This window comes from Bos javanicus, chromosome 21, assembly GCF_032452875.1.
Source record: "Bos javanicus breed banteng chromosome 21, ARS-OSU_banteng_1.0, whole genome shotgun sequence".
NCBI lineage: Eukaryota > Metazoa > Chordata > Mammalia > Artiodactyla > Bovidae > Bos > Bos javanicus.
In genome coordinates, this window is record NC_083888.1 from 50128289 (window position 1) to 50149053 (window position 20765).

General features: G+C 35.4%; 1 long non-coding RNA gene across 1 annotated transcript in view; it reads left to right on the forward strand.

The window, feature by feature from the left end:
* LOC133233987 (uncharacterized) overlaps nt 1–20765 on the forward strand; it is a 102125-nt gene that overhangs the window by 66152 nt on the left and 15208 nt on the right. The window contains exon 2 of the long non-coding RNA XR_009731942.1: nt 4249–4320. This is a non-coding gene — a long non-coding RNA (uncharacterized LOC133233987). The remainder of the gene's footprint in view (nt 1–4248; nt 4321–20765) is intronic.

Consider the following 20765-nt stretch of genomic DNA (forward strand, 5'->3'; position numbering starts at 1 on the left):
ACCAGTGGTGTCACACATTCTAAGACAGGTCTTTCTGACTCTAGAATTCTCATTCTTAACACCATGCTTTCTAGTCCTTTTGGGGAAAGTACAACATTATCATTTTTCCTTCCTCTGGCAGATGAATCTTTGTGGTTAATGCTAATCAGTCTCTCTCTGTAAGACAATAGCATAATTACTTTGTGTTTTGTAAGATTTTCACTGTGACCTCTTACTTCTGTTTTTAAAAGGAGAGCAGGAGAAACTGTCACATAAAATCTGGGTGATTTATTTTCAAAGCTACTGTAAAACAAGGCTAAAAATATATTCAGAACAAGGCTGAGAAAGAGAATTGAGTGAAAATTAGTTAGTTTCTAAGTCCCTTCAGTATTCCTGACAACACAGAGACCTATGATTTTACAGATCTTAGAGTTTATTTTATAATTCATAACTTATCTAAACATTTATGTAACTTATTTTGACTTTTTCCTGACTTATTTAAGGATTGAAGGCATCTTCTCACTGTGGATGGCAAGTTTTTATTTTCAAACATAAAAATGTTTTGAAATGTTTCAAAATAAGACTGATGGAGGATAGGAGCCCTTAAAACAATTGTGTACATGCTAAGACAACAGACTTGTGAATTCTATTCATAGTCATAGTAATTAAAACCGAAGTTTATATAAACGTATTCATTTACTTAAAGAGTCTCTGGGTGGCAGTTACTATCATCAGCCTGATCTTACGAACAAATATATTGAGATTTAGATTGATGCAACTTGTATTTTAGGTAGATAAAAATAAGCAGCACCTTGGAATGCAGAAAAGCTGAAGGCCTAACCTATGTTCCTAACAATTTACTTATCCTTATGCATCTTTTGGGCTTCTCTTGTGGCTCAGCTGGTAAAGAATCCGCCTGCAATGCAGGAGATCTGGGTTCGATCCCTGGGTTGGGAAGATCCCCTGGAGAAGGGAAAGGCTACCTGCTCCAGTATTCTGACCTAGAGAATTCCATGGACTATACAGTCCATGGGGTCGCAAAGAATCAGACATAACTGAGCGACTTTCGGCTCACTTTCACATCCAAAAGATTGGGCTTCCCAGGTGGCGCTATTGTTAAAGAACCAACCTCCAAGTGCAGGAGATGTAAGAGGTACGGGTTCCATCCCTAGGTTGGGAAGATACTGTGGAGGAGGGCCTGGCAAACCACTCCAGCATTCTTGCCTGAAGAATCCTGTGGACAAAGGAACCTGCAAGGCTACAGTCCATTGGGTTGCACAGTTGGACATGACTGAAGGGACTTAGCATGCATGTATCTTTTGTCACAATTAGTGGTTGAGGACAGAGTCCATGAACTATATATAGTCACTATCACTGTGGTTTTGACTAAATGTCAGACAGTTTATATATACATATTTTAAATTGTGGGCATATTAATGAATAAATAATTGAATTAATAAATGTTCTTAGGTATTTTTGCTCAATCTCAGAATGTCTGTTAGAGTTTGTCTCATTTTGGTACATCAGTGTATCCGATATGGTGAGGATTCGTTTTTTTTACTTATCTTTAACACTTGTCCTGGTTGAGGAGTTAACAGCTTTGAAGTAATTTTTGCTTTGGTCTTGAGAAGATGTTAGAAACGATTCCTTATTTCTCCCTGTTTAATAAACTCATTAAGATGATGGTATATTAACCAACAAGATAATCAACCAAGACAACAAAAGGTTAGCTAGAAGCAGAATAATGTTGGTGGTTATATAATAGTGTACTTCTGAGAAAAAGTGAGCAATTAGACAGTTTTTCTATAACAGTTTGATAAAATATTAAAAGCATGATAGTAATTATATAAACTTGTCTGCTAATATCTATTAATAGATATTGCTAATATCGCTCAATTCTTCCTTTGGGAATTAAAATTAAAATAAATTTTAAAAAATTAAAATTTATAAGGCTGTCCCTAAGTATGACAGCTCAATTTGGGAGAAGTGCTGAGAGAAATGGCTGTTCTACACCATCAGATTTTCTGTAAATTAATTCAGATATATTTTTCCTCCCTATTCCCTATTTAGAGAGTATCCAAAGAAAAGCTCTTAAACTGTGAGTTTTCTTAGGTGCTGAAATAAAAATAATATATATTAATTATAGTTTGTGATCACAACATATTTCAATGACTTTGTTGCTGTGCTGTCTCCACTTTATGTAAATAAAATTTTCATTTAAAATACATTCTTAAAACCTAGAAGTTAGTTGACAAAACAACAACCTCTATGACTATTTTGTAACAAATATGGGTTACTGATTGCAGTCCAATCTAACTGTGGTAAGAAATGAAAACATATTTTTGTTATATTTTAGTTGAAAAGTGAAATTGTAAGTGTTAGTCACTGAGTTGTGTCTGACTCTTTGCTACCTCATGGACTGTAGCTTGCCAGGCTCCTCTGTCCATAGAATTCTCCAGGCAAGAATACTGGAGTGGGTTGCCATTTCCTTCTCAAGTGGATCTGCCCAACCCAGGAATCGAACCCAGGTCTCCTGCATTTCAGGTGGATTCTTTACCAGCTGAGTCACAAAAGAAGCCCAGCTCCGATCCTATAAATGAGTTAATCTGAGCAAACTGAAGAACAATTTTGCATTTTGTTAGATTAGATAAAAGAGTACTACTTAAAGATGATCAAAAATGTACTGTGTGGAATTACAGTTGCAAGTTATTACTCAAAGGAAGTTCTAATTATCAAGTCTCAATGATTTATCTATACATATTTATAATTTCAAACCAGACTTAGTGTCCTCTAGAATAGCCTTCTAAATAAAATAATCTCAAAAGCAATTTGTGATAATGAATAAATATTCAAGCTTAATTTATTTTGATAGATTTGATAGAGCTCAAATAGAGGATTTAATCTCTTGTTACACTAGAGAGCAAAATTATTTGACATGCAAATAAATACTTTGAATTAAAATTTAAAGGGTTTACACAGCATTGATTTTTTTTTTTAAGTGGGAAATGGAAGTTCTGGACAAGAAGTCTAAGGCTTGATTTTTCTTTTATTCTATGAAATAAGTTAAAAATGACTTTCAAATAATACACTTTTGAAGTATTTTTCAAACTCTTCTAGAGAACAAAAGAATCCAGTATTTCTAACTTGTTTTTATGATTTCAGCTACCAAAAAAGGAAAGAAATTGGTATTAAGAAAGTCAAAATACATGATATCCATGATAAAGAAGGCAACTAGAAGTACATTTTTCTCAAAAATCCAGATGTGAGCATTTTAAGCCAAATATTGTCAAATCAAATGTAACATTTACTGAATGATGTACTATAGCATGACAAAGTGGTTTTAGTGAAGAATACCTGAATTAGAAAATATGTAAACATCAGTTACCATAGTACCATAAAAATGATGTTATATAGTCATTTCTCTAGGATGTGAATTCATCACTAACTCTTCTATAGATTCAGTGTAGATTCAGATCCAATAAAAATTCCAAAAAATTTTTACATGAAAATTGTTAGGTTGGTTTTTAAATTTACATGGAAGATTAAAAGGCTGAGAGAAGCTCGCATCCTATATTCAGAAAAAGAAGAATATGAAGGGTAGAATTATCCTTCCCATTATGATATGTTATTATAAAGACCTTGTCAATAAGATATGGTAATACATTTTTTTTTCCTTTTGGTTGGAGTATAGTCCATTGAAATGTAAAAAGAAACAAACGTAGAGCTAAGATATATATGAAAATTTTATATCTGCTGAATTTCATGCTTCATAGCTTTGGGTCAAGAAAGAATGACCCAACTTTACTAAGATACACTTAATGTACAAAAAGTTGCATATATTTAACGTATACATTTGTATGAGTTTGTACATATGTATGGACCCATGATACCATAACAACAAGAAAAGGTAAAAAACATATCCATCACCTCCAAAAGAGTCCTTCGCTCTTCTCTCTTTTCTCCTTTTTCTTTTATTCTATGTGTGTTGGGGGTGGGGGGGCAGGTAAGAAAATTCAGTATGAGAGCTACTCCCTTAAGTTTTTAAGTACATAATACCATATTGTTAACGGTAGGAACTACAACTCAGTAGCAAAGGAAAAAAAAAAAAAAAGGAACCTGGTTAAAAAATAGGCAAAAGACTTGAATACATATTTCGCTAAAGAAGATATACAAACAGCCAACAGGTTTATGAAAATGTGTTCAGTATCTCTAATCAGAGAAATGCACATGAAAACCACAGTATGATAGATGCATTTGTTTTTATTTCAGGCTCAAATGAAGTTCAAATTGTCAATATGACAGACGTGGCAGAGCAATGGCCAGGATCTTAGACTCAAGGAGGTAAAAGGACTCTGTGAGGAGACAGTGTTTTTTGAGTTCCTTAAAGTTGTAGCTGCTTCAGGAATGTTGTGGTTAATCTTTCCTTGGTTCATAATGATCAGATTCATGAGGAAAAGACTAGAAATCTATATCAAATCTATATTTATTTATAGTTTATTGCAAGTATTTACACACAACTGGTAGCAAATCATGCTGCCTGGGTTTACCATATATTAAATAGTAAAGGTTATATGTACAAGAATTAGAGATAGTATCAAGAAGTTGATTACTATATTGAATATTGGTCAGAAATGAATTCTAGCAGGAGGTAATATCTAAGTCCATTGATATGCATGGTAGTAGAAGGAGGAAATGATTTTTAGACCCAAAGTGCTGATGTGTGAAGAATCACCCTTGTTTCTTCTTTTCTGATTTCTGTCACTAACTCCCACTGGCTAAGCTGGCTCACGAAATAATTAGAAAGAAAGCCTGAGTGATGCCACTTCATAGAAATAAACCTTCCAGGATACAGAGTAAAGTAGGGATTGAATCTAGAAGAATGATAGAGAAATGAGAAAAGCAACACATCTATTTTAATTACACAGTTCCAGTAAATCACAGCCTCGTGTATCCCACTTACCCTGTCCTACATTTAATTTGGCTCATTAATGTTTTCATTGCTGTCATTATTGTTTATATCCCCCAGGGGAAAAAGGACCTTATCTCTTTTATTCCCTTATGTATCCCAAGTGCCTAGAATATCGCCTAGCATGTGGTGGACATTCAGTAAATATTTGTTAAATAAGCAACACAAAATATTTCTCCATTTAAATTACTTCATTATTTATAAAACATTATGCAAGTTAAAATAAAATTCATTTCAAGAAGACTCAATCCTTGATATACTAACTATATCATATACTATTGATATACTAATTGATATACTATTATAAAAAATAGAAATTTAATTCAACTTTTTTTTTTGCAATTCTATGATATGTGCTCAACCTGATTATAATTTTCAAAGTATCTCATTTAGCCCTTCCATAGCTTTGTGAAATATACTTTATTGTTTCCATTTATCTAGAAAATGTAGCCAAGAACTCATAAAGATTACATAACCAGCCCAAAACACACAGCTGATATGACAGAGACTGGATTTAAAATAATTGATTTTTCCCCATTTTATTTTCCCACACTCAGCTTAGATATATCACCTCCTGCTAGAATCCATTCTGACCAATATTCACTTACAGTGATCAACTCCATGATACTATCTCTAATTCTTGTACATATAACCTTTACTATTTAATATATGGTAAACCCAGACAATGATTTGCTATGAGATGTGTGTAAATATTTGCAATAAATCATAAAGAAATAATATGTAGATTTGATATAGATCTCTAATCTCTTCATCATGAGTCTGATGAAAATTCTTAGGCAAAAATATGAATATAATGTTGCATTTTTCCTTGCCAAGTTTAACAGAGTTCCTCTTTTTGTTAACATTACTCGCATTTTCCTATCTTTTTCTTTTGGCTAAATAAGATTCTAATTTCACAACAGTCTTTCCTAATTAAAAAAATGCTCTTTTTATTTAGGCCTTTTAAACTCCTGACAGAATACCTTTATTCTCTACTCATGCAGTTGGATAAAGTTCACTTAAGAGATTGTCAATACTTTATCACATTAGTTTGCTCATACTGCTGGATCCATGTTGTGCAAACATGCATTTTTTGCATTTTATTGTAACAATTACAGTGCAATGCAATGGTGTTTAATATTGTTGGGCAGGGTGGTTGGTTATTGTTCAGTCACTCAGTCCGATCTGACTCTTTGTGACCCCATAGACGGCAGTATGCCAGTCTTCCCTGTTCTTCACTATCTCCTGGAGTTTGCTCAAATCCATGTCCATTGCGTTGATGATGCCATCCAACCATCTCATCCTCTATAGCCCCCTTCTCCTCTTGCCCTCAATCTTTCCCAGCATAAGGGTCTTTCTAATGAGTCTGTTCTTCCCATCAGGTGTGCAAAGTACTGGATCTTCAGCTTCAGCATCAGTCCTTTTAATGAATATTCAGGGTTGATTACCTTTAGGATTGACTGATTTGATCCCCTTGCTGTCCAAGGGATTCTCAAGAGTTTTCTCCAGTGCCACAATTTGAAAGCATCAATTCTTTGGTGCTCAGAGTCGGGCAAGGTAGAGGTAGTAATTCCAATGCACCATAAGGTCTATGTAACTAATTAATCTGTTCAGTGGAGATGATATATAGGTCCACTTGTCTATCTTTTTAAAGAGTTTTTAAAAGAGAGTTTGTATGTTTACAACAGAATTGATAGGGGAGGTACAGAGATTTCCCAAACACCTCTTGCCCCCACACACTGCATAGCTTCCCACATTATCAACATCACCCACCACAATGCTACTTTTTTTCTTTAACCAAATTTGTCAGTATGAACCCATACTAACACACCATAAGCATCCAATGTTCACAGGTTAACTAAAGATTTACCTTGATGTTGCACATTCTATGGGTTTGGACAAATTTTTAATGACATATATCTATAATTATAATTTCATATAGAATATTTTCACTGCCCTAAAAATTCACTGTGTTCTGCCTATTAATCCCTCCCCCATCAACAACCACTGATTTTTTGTTGTTGTTGTTATCTCCATTGTTTTAACTTCTCCAGAACATCATATAACTGGAATCATACAGTACGAATCCTTTTCAGATTGATTTTTTCACTTAGTAATATGTGTTTAAGCTTCCTCATGTCTTTTCGTGTATTGATAGCTCATGTTTTAGCTCTGAAGGTTACATGTTTGTTCGTGCACAAAAATAAGTAAAACCAAGAATTATTTATCCATTCACCTTCTGGAAAACATCTTCGTTGCTTCCAAGCTTTGGAAATTATGAATAAAACTGCTAGAAAAATCTGTAGGCAAGTTTTGATTCATACATAAGTTTTCAAGTCCTTTGGATTAATACCACAGAGTGCAATTGCTGATCAGATGGTAAGAGCACATTTGGTTTTGTAAGAAACCACCAAACTGTCTTCCAAAGTGGCTGTACAATTTCACATGTGCACCAGGCATATATGAGAGTTCCTGTTGCTCCACATCTTTACAGACATTTGATGTTGTTAGTGTTGTCCATTCTAATAAGTGTCTAACGTCATCTTATGGTTGCATTAAGTTTCATTACCCTGATGACATGTGATGTGGAACGTATTTTCATAAGTTTATTTCCCATCTGTCTATCTTCTTCACTGAGGTGTCCATTAAGGCCTGTTTCTATTTGCTTTTAAGTCTTTGTTCTATTTTAATCAAAAAAAGTTTTTTGTTCTTTCTGTATTTTATGAGTCACTAGAGGAAATCATCTTTAGAGGTAGGAATCAGATGATATATATTTGTGACAGCAGAGATTACGAGTTTTTTAACCATCTTGATTAAGGCCATAAATTGAAGTTAGGTGGCAAAAGTAGAAAAGAAACACAAAAATGATAAATATAATAAAATTACAGACATTTATCAAATGCTTGCTAGGTTTAATTATTCCTCAAAATAATCATATGGTAGCTGATACTAATAATTCCAGATTATAGAGGTGTCACTAAAGTATTAAGAGGGAAACAACTTGCCCCAAAACATGCAGATAGAATGTGATGGAACTACAGCATTTCAGCTTAACACAATGTCATAGTTCTATGCTATTAGCACTAAAGAATTTTTATAACACATTTTAAAAATAATTTTATTTGTTTACTGGCTATGTTGACCCTTTTTTATTATTGTTTTTAATGTAACCCAATAAGAAATTTTTCTGTCACTGATTGCTGAACAAAGGGAATGATAACTTCTGATATTTGTCAGCGTCACTTTGACAATGTCTATGAAAACATGGAAATGTTTAAACATGGCATTTATATTTCAAAAAATTCTTGCATACCGTATGTGAATAGAAAAGAGATGAATAAATTCACAACTTTGACTTAAATTTATATGACTAGGAAATGAGCATAATATTTTTCTTTCCTTCAGGCAAAAGTTGATACTCCTCATGGCACTGTTCTCTTGTTTTGTAAATCTTGTGCATGACAAGAAATTTTCCTACCATGACTTTGCAGAATTTAATTAATCTATAGGTATACAAGTGCATTCATGAGCTTAATTTCCATCTGTTGCATTTTGCACATGAAATATACATGTAATTGAATAAAAGCCCTTTAATTTTGTTTTATATTATTCATTAATATGGTTTATATGACATAGAGGCAATCTTAAATACTTTAGAGTCACCAGGAAATGTAAGAATCTAACCTATTTTTAATGATAGAAGTAAAGTGAAGTCTCTTAGTCATGTCCGACTCTTTGTGACCCCATGGACTGTAGCCTACCACTCTCCTCTGTCCATAGGATTTTCCAGGCAAGAGTACTGGAGTGGGTTGCCATTTCCTTCTCCAGAGGATCTTCCCAACCCAGGGATTGAACCTGGGTCTCCCACATTGTAGGCAGATGCTTTACCATCTGAGCCACCAGGGAAGTCCATTTTTAATGATAAGTTTCCAAGAAAACTTAAGCTGCAATTGAAGCTTAATTAGTTAAAGCCCACAAATTATTTTTAAAATCTATAAAGTTATTAAAGATTATTGTTTCAAGTTATGAGTATCTAAGGGATTTAATGCACAGAGAATGTCTGCAAAAAATCTCCTTGAGAATAGAGATGTATTGTGTAATAGATAGACTATGTTTGTGGAGTCTGACAAAGTTGGCTTTGTAGCTGTGCTTCTTCACTTACTAATTGTCCGGACTTGGACAAGTTATTTAAGTTCTCATTTTCAGTATCTTTGTGGGGGAAAAAAAAGAAAAACAATGCCAGAAAAGTTTAAAAGAAAGAAAGAATCAACTTAATAGCAAAAGTATTTAAAGATCTGTAGGTATGTTAGTCTGGGTTTTCCAGAAAAACATAACCGAGAGGCTATGTATGCACACACATACATAAAGAGATTAATATAAGCAAATATCTTATGTTATTATGGAAGTTGTCAAGGGAAAGATAATTTTTCAGTGTGAGTCAGAAGGCAGAAAAAAAAAAAAAAATGATGTCCCAGGCAGAAGCCAGTCAGATGGGAGGAATTCCCTCTTAACTCATAGGAGGGTCAACCTGTCTTCTCTATTCAGGTATTCAACTGATTGGAGGATGCCCATCCATTGTGTAGTCTAATCACTTTAGACTTTAAATGTTAATTGCACATAACCCATTAATGTTTGACCACATATCTGATCACTTCATGGCTTAGTCAAGTTGAAACATAAAAGTAACCATTACAAGAGAGTTAATTTGAAATAACATTGTTGTCAGGCCTTGAACAGTGTCTGGCACATAGTAAATACTAAATGGATTGCCTTCATAGATCACAACTTTGTCGTGAAGGGACTTGAGTAACTCAATGAAGCTATGAACCATGCTGTTCAAGGCTATCCAAGACAGACCAGTTATAGGGAAGAGTTCTGACAAAACTTGGTCCACTGGAAAAGGAAATAGCAACACACTTAATATTCTTGCCATGAGAAATCCATGGACTGCCGGAGTCCAACTCCAGCAGCCAGGGATTCAATCTGAAGAGATGGACGGTGTCGGTGAATGAGACAGCCTCTCATTTTTCTTGGACTGCCTGTTTATTTCAAGTTTAAGATTCTCTTTTATACTTTTACAAAAACATTAGGCCAGAGGTTTGACATGTTCAGTTCCCCCTCTCCCAGATTTATTATCTCCATAAATCACTGTTGCTCCTCAAACAGAGTTCCTGCTTCAGTGATTCTCCGGGAATCAGCCTTATCATCTGTTATCTACTCCCTCTAATGTGTCCTATAGTTAACTTGTGATTACGTTGTAACTCATACTGCATTCCTCAGTTTACTACTTATCTTCCTAAATCCTGTTTGCCCCTAACATCCTGAGCTCACTATCTCTTAAAAAGGCATCTAGCTATAGTGTCTCTAAAAATTCCTAACTTCTATAAGCTATAGTAAAAAATGCTAAGTTTACAACATTCCTTAAATCTTTAACTTCTAACTGTTTTTTAATTATTTGAAATGGCGACCCGCTCCAGTGTTCTTGCCTGGAGAATCCCAGGGATGGAGGAGCCTGGTGGGCTGCCGTCTATGGGGTCACACAGAGTCGGACACAACTGAAGTGACTTAGCAACAGCAAGCCCTAAATTCAGTAAACTCCTTTGCCATAAACATTCTCCTCACAAATGGACTTCAGATAGCAATCCCTCCCATGGCCTCAAGCTACGGCCTATGTGCTCATCCTGGAATACTCTTTTGTAAAAGTCCTTGAACAAATGTCAATGATTAACTTTATGAATTATTCTCTGAGCAATGCTTCAGAAGGCTTTGTGCCTTCTCATGCTCCTCTCAAGAACAATAAGCACCTTATTCATTTTCAGTCAACTCAGCCAAGGAGAGGAAAAGACAAGTCAGAATTACAAGGCCTAACTCCTTCATCCCGGGATCCGTGCCTACGGAATGAGGAGAGGGGGCTGGGGGCCGTGCCTCCATTTTGTCAGTAACGCCTAATGCGGCTCCCGACAATGGACTGTATGAAAAGACAAAACTAAATGATGCCAGAGCACGAGCCCTGCAGGTTGGAAGGTGTACAGTATGTTCCTGGGGAAGAGTAGAGAGCAATTACTCCAGCATGAATGAAGTGGCTGGGCCAAAGCAGGAATTATGTACAGCTGCTGATGTGTCTGGTGGCTAAAGTAAAATCTGATGCTGTAAAGATTGCTATCTTTCTATCCAATATTGCATAGGAACCTGGGATGTTAGGTCCATGAATCAAAGTGAATTGGATGTGGTCAAGCAAAAGATGCAAAATGGTTGATACTTGAAGAATCAGTGAACTAAAATTGACAGGGATGAGCAAATTTAATCCAGATGAACATATATCTACAACTGTGGGCAAGAATATCCTGGAAGAAATGGAGTAGCCCTCATATTCAACAGAAGAGTCCAAAATATAGTACTTGGGTGCAACCTCTAAAACAACGGAATTATCTCAGTTCCTTTTCAGCATCAGGGTCCAGTAGTCATGTACAGATGTAAGAGTTGGACCATAAAGAAGGCTGAGTGCTGAAGAATTGATGCTTTTGAAGTGTGGTGCTGGAGAAGACTCTTGAGAGTCTCCTGGACTGAAAGGAAATCAAACTAGTCAACCCTAAAGGAAATCAACCCTGATTGTTCATTGGAAGGACTGATGCTGAAGCTGAAGTTCCAATACTTTGGCCACCTGATGTGAAGAGCCAACTCATTGGAAAGGACCCTGATGCTGGGAAAGATTGAGGGCAGGAGGAGAAATGGGGCAACAGAGGATGAGATGGTTGGATGTTATACTCAACTCAATGCACATGAGTTTTAGCAAACTCAGATAGCTAAGTACAGGGAAGCCTGGTGTGCTTCAGTCCCTGGGGTCACAAAGAGTCAGTCAGGACTGAACAGCAATAACAATAACAATAGGAGTGATTTACTCCTCTGATCAAGCTTAGAAAAATCACAGCCTCCTTGAGAAAAAAAAAAAAAGTTAAATTTACTATTTTTAACCATTCCACATTTGAAAACAATTAAACATATTTTTTAGGTTTTTTTCTCTGTCAGGGTCTAAAATTAGTGTGTAAAAGCTAGGACTTAGTTCCACACTTAAATAGAACAAATATTATTTGAAGTCTGACTGGCTCATGGCATTCTTCATTGAAATATAGTTGTGTTCATAGCTTCAATAAGAGTGAATCTACTTTCATATCTGGATATAGTTTTTTTTTTTTTTTTTAAGCTTCTGGGAGCTCCACAATTACAGATAAATTCCATTTTATTAGCTACAACAAGCTGTGCAACTATGGAACAAGATCAACCCTTCATATATACCTAAAATATCCTATCAGTACCAGGATGTTTATCCAGGATCAACTAAATGGTTTAGTTCACTCGCGGTTCTAGTAACGTGATCTCACATTAAGAAACATATGGGAAAACCTTGAGAGGAAACACTGGATTCTTAATTTCTGTCCTTCAACTATAAGAAGTGGTAATAGGGCAGTAAAATAACATTATTTTAATTTCTGAGAAAATAGAAGTAATCAAAAATATAGCTCTGGATTCCTATTTTTAGGAATTGTCTTGACAGAAGTTCGTTCTCTTACCGTAGTTCATATGCGTCACTTGTTAGAACCAAACCAGACCAAGAACTTTATGTGTGTTAATGCTTCTCATTACACTTGCAAAAGAGAGAGAAGAGGGGAGAGAGGAGTAAAGAAGAAGGCAAATAAATTCAAACGTACAAAATATAAAATTTCAGGTCCAAAGACTAACTGAAATTTCTACCATGAAAATTGAATTGCAAAGAGATTTTTGTTTGGAAATTTTCCCTTAATGTAGTAAATTTACTTAAGTGAATCATATCAATGTATTTACAATATTACTAGTAATTATGATTGTATATTTACTGTATAAATTAGCCAATATCTGTATGGAATTTTAAAAGTAATAAAATAAGCAACAAATCCAATTAATAACTTTTTCAGAAGTAAGCAGATCTTTATTCACTGGAACTGAAGAAAGAAAATGGTCCTAAGTCTTTTGGATACAGAACATCCTTGTAATTCAGCCATTCGTGGGTGTATTTGATATTCTGAATTAAATACTTGAAAGATATTTTGATAAACTTTAATGAAATTAAAATTCTTTGGAAATTTAGGATCACTAGTCAACTGATAGGATAGTTTAGTAACATTTAGGCAGATAGTCCAGGATTTTACTACCTCCTTATTTATACTACCTCTTCTTCTCTCCCTCCATACCCATCGTCCCCAAGCTGGGGCTTATTTTTCTTCTCTCTTCAAGTTCCAAATATAATTTTGACACATGGTTGTAATTTTTTTAAGAGAAATTTTTTTAACATTACATTCATCCCAATGAATGTGAATGCATATATTCATCAGTGAAATTAGTGCTAAGCATTAAGTTTTTCAGAGGTACAATAGATGGCATAACTATTGTGATCAGACCTGTGATCAGGTCTTCACAATGGTGGGAAATACATGATATGCTATGTTTTATATACTTGATTCATTTCAAGAAATCACACATTTCTTGAAAACCACAAGTTTTTCAGAATCAAGGGGTACAATAGATGGCATAAATTGCTTTTTTACCTGAGGTCCTCACTCCGATCCTTGGACCTTCCTTTGTTCTATTTTCGCAGGCTTTTCCCTTCTTTGTCTTTTAGCCACCTCCATTCTGGACTCCTTTTTCCCATTCTAGCTACAATGGCACCCTACTCCAGGACTTTTGCCTGGAAAATCCCATGGATGGAGGAGCCTGGTGGGCTGCAATCCATGGGGTCGCTAAGAGTCGGACACGACCGAGCGACTTCACTTTTACTTTTCACTTTCATGCATTGGAGAAGACAATGGCAACCCACTCCAGTGCTCTTGCCTGGAGAATCCCAGGGACAGGGGGGCCTGGTGGGCTGCCATCTCTGGGGTTGCACAGAGTCGGACACGACTGAAGCGACTTAGCAGCAGCAACAACATGTGAGATTAAGAGATGCAAACTGCATAAAAATCTTCAAGCTGGGAACTTTTAAGATCTGAATATGTGTTCACATGTCAAATCACGTAAGTTAGTTCATGCATCTGGCATATGTTGTCATATGCGTGCATCCTCTATACATTGCTTTTGTGTACTTTATAGTACTGTATAGAGTACAGTAGTACAGTATATTTATTTCAAGCCTAGCATATCTGGAAGCAAGCGTAAACGCAGTGGTGATGTATCAATAGCTGGTACTACTGAAGAACCAAAGAGATTCACAGTGCGGTAAGTGGCAAGGAGATTTCTTTATTTGAAGAGGATCTGTTAGTTTCTGAAGCACAGGACCCAAACTTTAAACCGTACAGGAAGGTTGCAGCAGCCATTCAGAATGTAATCCAGTAATACCATGTCATCTATGATGAGAGACAAAAGACTACTATCCAGACATCACTGTATCATTTTTTGCAAGAAAGTAGAATTGACTCCAGCAAGGAACCAGAACCTGTGCCATCAACATCAGGTGTGAGTGAAATTGCAGCCTGCTCTCTTTCCTGTATTGCTGATGATCCTTCAGTTTTACTGTCTCCCACCTCTTCTCCCTCCTCCAGTCAGTAACTCTTCTTGCCTATTCACTTGATGTGAGCCCCTGTAAGTCAGCTGTTGTACTGTACTATTGAACTCTTCAAGATATTTACTGTAAGATTGAAAATGTTTTAATTTTTGTGTGCTGCTATGAAAGTGAAAGTGGAGAGTGAAAAAGTTGGCTTAAAGCTCAACATTCAGAAAACGAAGATCATGGCATCTGGTCCCACCACTTCATGGGAAATAGATGGGGAAACAGTGGAAACAGTGTCAGATTTTATTTTTCTGGGCTCCAAAAACACCGCAGATGGTGACTGCAGCCATGAAATTAAAAGACGCTTACTCCTTGGAAGGAAAGTTATGACCAACCTACATAGCATATTCAAAAGCAGAGACATTACTTTGCCAACAAAGTTTCATCTAATCAAGGCTATTTTTTTTCCTGTGGTCATGTATGGATGTGAGAGTTGGATTGTGAAGAAGGCTGAGCACCGAAGAATTGATGCTTTTGAACTGTGGTGTTGGAGAAGACTCTTGAGAGTCCCTTGGACTGCAAGGAGATCCAACCAGTCCATTCTGAAGCAGATCAGCCCTGGGATTTCTTTGGAAGGAATGATGCTAAAGCTGAAACTCCAGTACTTTGGCCACCTCATGTGAAGAGTTGACTCACTGGAAAAGACTCTGATGCTGGGAGGGATTGGGGGCAGGAGGAGAAGGGGACGACAGAGGATGAGATGGCTGGATGGCATCACTGACTCGATGGACATGAGTCTGAGTGAACTCCAGGAGTTGGTGATGGACAGGGAGGCCTGGTGTGCTGCAGGGAGGCCTGGGGTCGCAAAGAGTCAGACACAACTGAGCGACTGATCTGATCTGATCTGATGTATTACTTGTGTCTACTCTATAAAAAGACTTTCTTGTCTTTCTCTTAACTGTTATCATATACAAGGAGGAATTGTGGGGGAAAAAAGTTACTTCTCTACTGTAACATATAATCAGGCAGCTTAATTGAGCATATTCTCAAGTGGCATGAGATGGACCTACTCTTTATCTTCAGCATAAGGCCTGATGTGTCTTCCCATCATATCTTTGCTCAGCTTTTACTGTTCCCACCATCAGCACTACACAGAAAATTCTTTTTGGACTCCCTTTCATTCATCTACACCCTTCTATTTTTTCCAAGATCATGAGCAAATTCTATCTGCTTTGTAAGTTTCCCTCTCGGTATTCTAGATAGCTTCAGTATTTCTTTTTTGAACTGTATTTGAAATTACATATAATGTCTCACTGTATTTTTTATTTATTTCAAGAGTCATCTCTTCCTGCTTTCAAAAACAAACAAAAAAAAGCACCTTCTTAAGTGAGATACCAAAAAGCAACAAGTTCTTTAGAAATAAGTACTAAGATATGCTTTTTGAATATGAAACAGACATGAAAGGTATCTGGCTAAGTTACTTGGTTTTTTAGACGAAAGTAAAGTCTTGGAAAACCTAAGGGACCTGTGTCTTCAAGGTTCTTGGAGAAAATATATTATCTGCTTGAAAGAAGAGAAGTTGGCCTCCTGGTTGCAAGTCTTAATCTGCCACATTTTTAGCCTCTCACCTTGGGCAGGTTTACTCAAATAATTTCTTCATCTATAAAATGTCCTCAACATTTTCTCTGATGAAATAGAACTTGGTATTATAAAAATATTTTGGAAGGACACATTTTAAAGGAGCATTCAGTATTTTAACATTTAACATTATATTTCTTTATTAAATCACAAAAGCCAAGCACAATTTTTGTAAATAATATATGTAATATATAGCTTATAACTTTTCTCCATAGACACATACCAGTTTATGCTATTTTTCTATAACAGATATCATTATCTGAGACAGAAATGATAGCAAAAATCCATCCATTGTCATGAAATCTAATTAAAATATAATATGTGAGTAGTCTTAATTTTAAATTACATATATGTAAATATATATATATATATTCTAAAGCAAATGGAGGCTTATTAACGATTTAAAAATAACTAGACCATACAAGTTATGCCCTTTTACTACATTATAAATCAGTTCTGTAAGTAATGGAGATTGAATAATTGATGTATTCGTGTGAGCATCATTGCGTACAGATTGTGGACGTTAGGTGCACACTTGAATTTTCAACAGAGTAAAAATTTTATATTGCTAATTACTTGATATTTTGCCTTGTAAGATAAAGCCCATATTTCTCAAACAAATGAATTTCAGAAGATTAATTAAGCTTCATTAATAAATAATTAAGCATTCTGTCTCTACATTGCCTGAAAGCAAGTGTAAATTACATCTTGCCCGTGTTGCTAATTTGATGTACAGCAAACAGCCTTGCCTGTGGAAATTTTGTAAATCAAGTTTATGATATATTATCCATAGTTTTCTTGTCTTTTAATCCTTCTTGGTTGTTGATAATGCAAATCAAGCCACACGAATGAAAACCTGTCAGAAAACACTGCTTTGGAAAGCCATACTCACATTAATGCTAACTGTTCAGAGTAGTTATACGGAACATTTCTTTCTTTAATTAAAAAGTCAAACATGACAAAGAATATGCTGTTTCATCAAGTCTTACTTGGGGATCATTCCCAAAGTGAACTTTTAAAAGGGGCCCCATGAATTCTGTCAAGAAAGAATAACATAAAACATCATGGTACTTTAACATAGCTAAATCAGCAAACAGACATCAAATATGCATAATAAATTTAATATTTAATTATGTGTACTATGAAGTTTTAAACTAAACTCTACTTAGATGTTAGAAGTGCACATGGTTTTATCAAGACAATAGTTGAGACTATTACATGAATCTCCAACATTGTATTCTAGGCACAGCTTTCTTAAAGATCAGTTTCTCTATGAGATAAATCAATCCAATGAGACTGTGTATTTTTCTTCATAGGACTACTAACCACTAGATCATATCTAGTGAAAGCATTCAGTAAAAAGTTGTATGTAAATAAAATTACTATAGGAAAATAAGAAAATAATTGCATTTATGAGTGAGCTTATTAAGCTTTATCATTTACTCTAAGTCACTCATTTCTGTTTGGAAAAACTAGTTGTGTCCTGGAGAGGTCACTTAACTAAAGAAAAGAAACATGAAGGAGCATCCAAATAAGATAGGCTCTGCCTCGGAAAGGACTGATGGAAAAGGAGGATGGAAAATGTGGTAGTTTAATCTGGTTAAAACTACTGACCTCAGAATGGACCAGGCAGAGACACAATGCATGCCTTTCTTGGTTGAAGCCACCTGGCTCTAAAACTCAGTGCAGATCTTACTTTGGATCTGTATATCAAAAGTGAGTTTCCTACTCACTGTTGTCAATTACTACCTCATGAGTATATTTTATAAGATAGATTCTGAATAAGATTTTGTTTCAGTAGCTTAATTGAAGAAAGGAAGCTTAAAGAAGGGTAGAAATTCTTAATACCATAGTAATGGAAATTTTTCATATACATAATTTTCAGAACAATATTCTATTAATAGAGCTCATAGTATATAATAAATAACACCTAATGACTCAAAATAGAAATTATGTATTTAAGTTTTATTATACTTTTGCCAAATAGTAAAGTGAACCACTGGTTTTTATTGTTCTGTACTACTTATCTAGAATCATTTTGCACCTGTCTCTTAACAGGAATATTCACAAAAGTAACTCAAGAAATAAGCTATAAACTGATCAATATTTTATTCTTTTCCTTAAAGCCTCTTATTTTAACCATGAAAGGTTTCAGTGCATTAAGGCAGTACTTTATAATGTAAAATGAATCTAATAACATGCAAATATGACATTATAACAACAGATCACATGTTTTTAGCAAACATTTGCTTGTGCATTTTTATATAACTGAAAATGTTCAATCTTCATGCATTGAAAGAATTTGCGTTTAATAATGGCTACAAAGTTGAAATGTAGACTTTAAATTCTTAAAGGTTGGGACAGAAGTTATGTTCTGCAGAGGGCAGATGTGAAAAGACAAAGTTTATTACTTCATATTATTCAAAGTTTGAATAGAAATGTACATATTTAGCCGCTTCCATAAGTATGGGTGTCTGAAACAGAAAACGCATGTCACAGGAGAATGATAAAGGGTAAAGCCTTATAGCGATGAGCACTCTGTGCACTCACCACAGCTGTTCTTCCACTTTGAACACAAGGCGGCAAGAGACAGAGAAGACTGACAACTTGACTGGTTCTGCCATTTTCTTAACATTATGGGCTGTGTCACTTTTTGAGGTTCTTAGATAAGATCCAATTGCTCCTTGGTCCTTTTTAATTACCTTTCAGGATTCCTTTGTTACAGGATTTGTTACTATGTATCCAAGAGACCTTGTCTTGTCACTCTGACAGAAAGGATTGGGCTATTTAACCAGAACTAATGAATATCTTCTATTTCCTTCATGAACAAAAGTAATAAATGTTATGCAGCTTCCTGGATTGCATATGTAATTGACAGCAAGTAACAGCCTTGGAATAGTAATAATACAAATCTTCTTTATTAACTCCAAAGCTTAACAGCAGAAATTTATAGAAATATAATCTGAATTTCTTTCATTTTTCTTTCCAACCGAAATTTGCTGAGAAAATACTTATGAATGCCATGTCAATTTAGTTCTATAATGAGAAAATGATTTATTCCTTTTTTCATTTAATTACAATTGACCAAGTAATTCAGATTTTACATCAGCCGATGACTATCATATGACATGTAACATGATAATAAAGAAAATTGCATTGATTCCTAACAAAAATGTTTATTTATATTCTCTAACCACCAGTGACACATTTCAGAGTGTGAATGTGTTGTTATATTATTTACATTGTTGTTTTCTGTTTTCCTGGTTATGTAATTTGTCACTGCCAGGTTTATGATTCTTTTCTGTGCAATAAATACATCACATAATATGTGCAAACAGTCTAATAGTAATGCAACAAGGCAGAGTGAAATTTCCATGTCTGTAATAGATTACTTGAAATGTCAACATATGCTAAAATTGATATTATCTATCAGTATATTGGGATTTCCCTGGTGGCTCAGTGGAAATGCAGGAGATGCAGTTTCAATCCCTGGGTCAGGTAGATCTCCTGGCGAAGGAAATGGCAACCCATTGCAGTATTCATGTCTGGGAAATCCTATGGATAAAGGAGCCTGGTGGGCTATAGTCCATACAGTTGCAAAGAGTTGGACACAACTTAACAATTACATAAGATTCAATATATTGCTCCAGTTTGTAACATACTATAGTCGATAGGGTCGCACAGAGTAGGAAATGACTCCAGCAGTTGAGCGTGCATACTGAAATCTATTTAAATGAACAGATCTGAAATTTTCAGTCATATATTTCTTCACTTTTATATAATTCTCCATCTTATTTCAAGATTAATATAGTTTTTGTAAAAGTTTCTCTTTGTAAAGCAAGAATTTTGGCCTACTTTATTAAATGTGGAACCAAACCTTCCATATTTACTTATATGTGCTAAAATAGCTGGGGTTTTAGATGCAGAACATTGTGTTAAATTAATATATTTTACGCAATATGTCTTCTGTGCATAACCGGTTTAAATAACTTCTTTCAGTTATTTTATATCTTATCCTTTGCATTCCTGTATTCTAATCTTTGTTTCTTTTCTGAGTCAGAAAGAGGTTGTAATTTTTGACTTTATGCACATTTTAAAACATCTTCTTTTGTTTTTTATTATGTAAATGTTAAAATTATTTGGTCCTACATTTTGGAAGAGAGAACATAACACAGCACCATAGTACTTATTATGAAGCCTGAGGTCCTAGCTCTAATTCCTATGTCAATCATTTTATAAGATCAATTCTTGGATAAGAATTTTAAGCCATCCATGCCTCAATCTCCTCACTTCTTAAAGAGAGATAACACTAGTTCTTACCCAATAGGGCTTTTGCTGTGGATAAACTGTGCCAGACACATAGTGCTGCTGCTGCTACTGCTGCTAAGTTGCTTCAGTCGTGTCTGACTCTGTGCGACCCAGTGGACGGCAACCCACCAGGCTCCCCCGTCCCTGGGATTCTCCAGGCAAGAACACTGGAGTGGGTTGCCATTTTCTTCTCCAATGCGTGAAAGTGAAGTCGCTCAGTCGTGTCCGACCCTCAGCGACCCCATGGACTGCAGCCTTCCAGGCTCCTCTGTCCATGGGATTTTCCAGGCAAGAGTACTGGAGTGGGGTGCCATTGCCTAAACCCCCAATGTATAGTCATCATTGTTAACCCCAGTA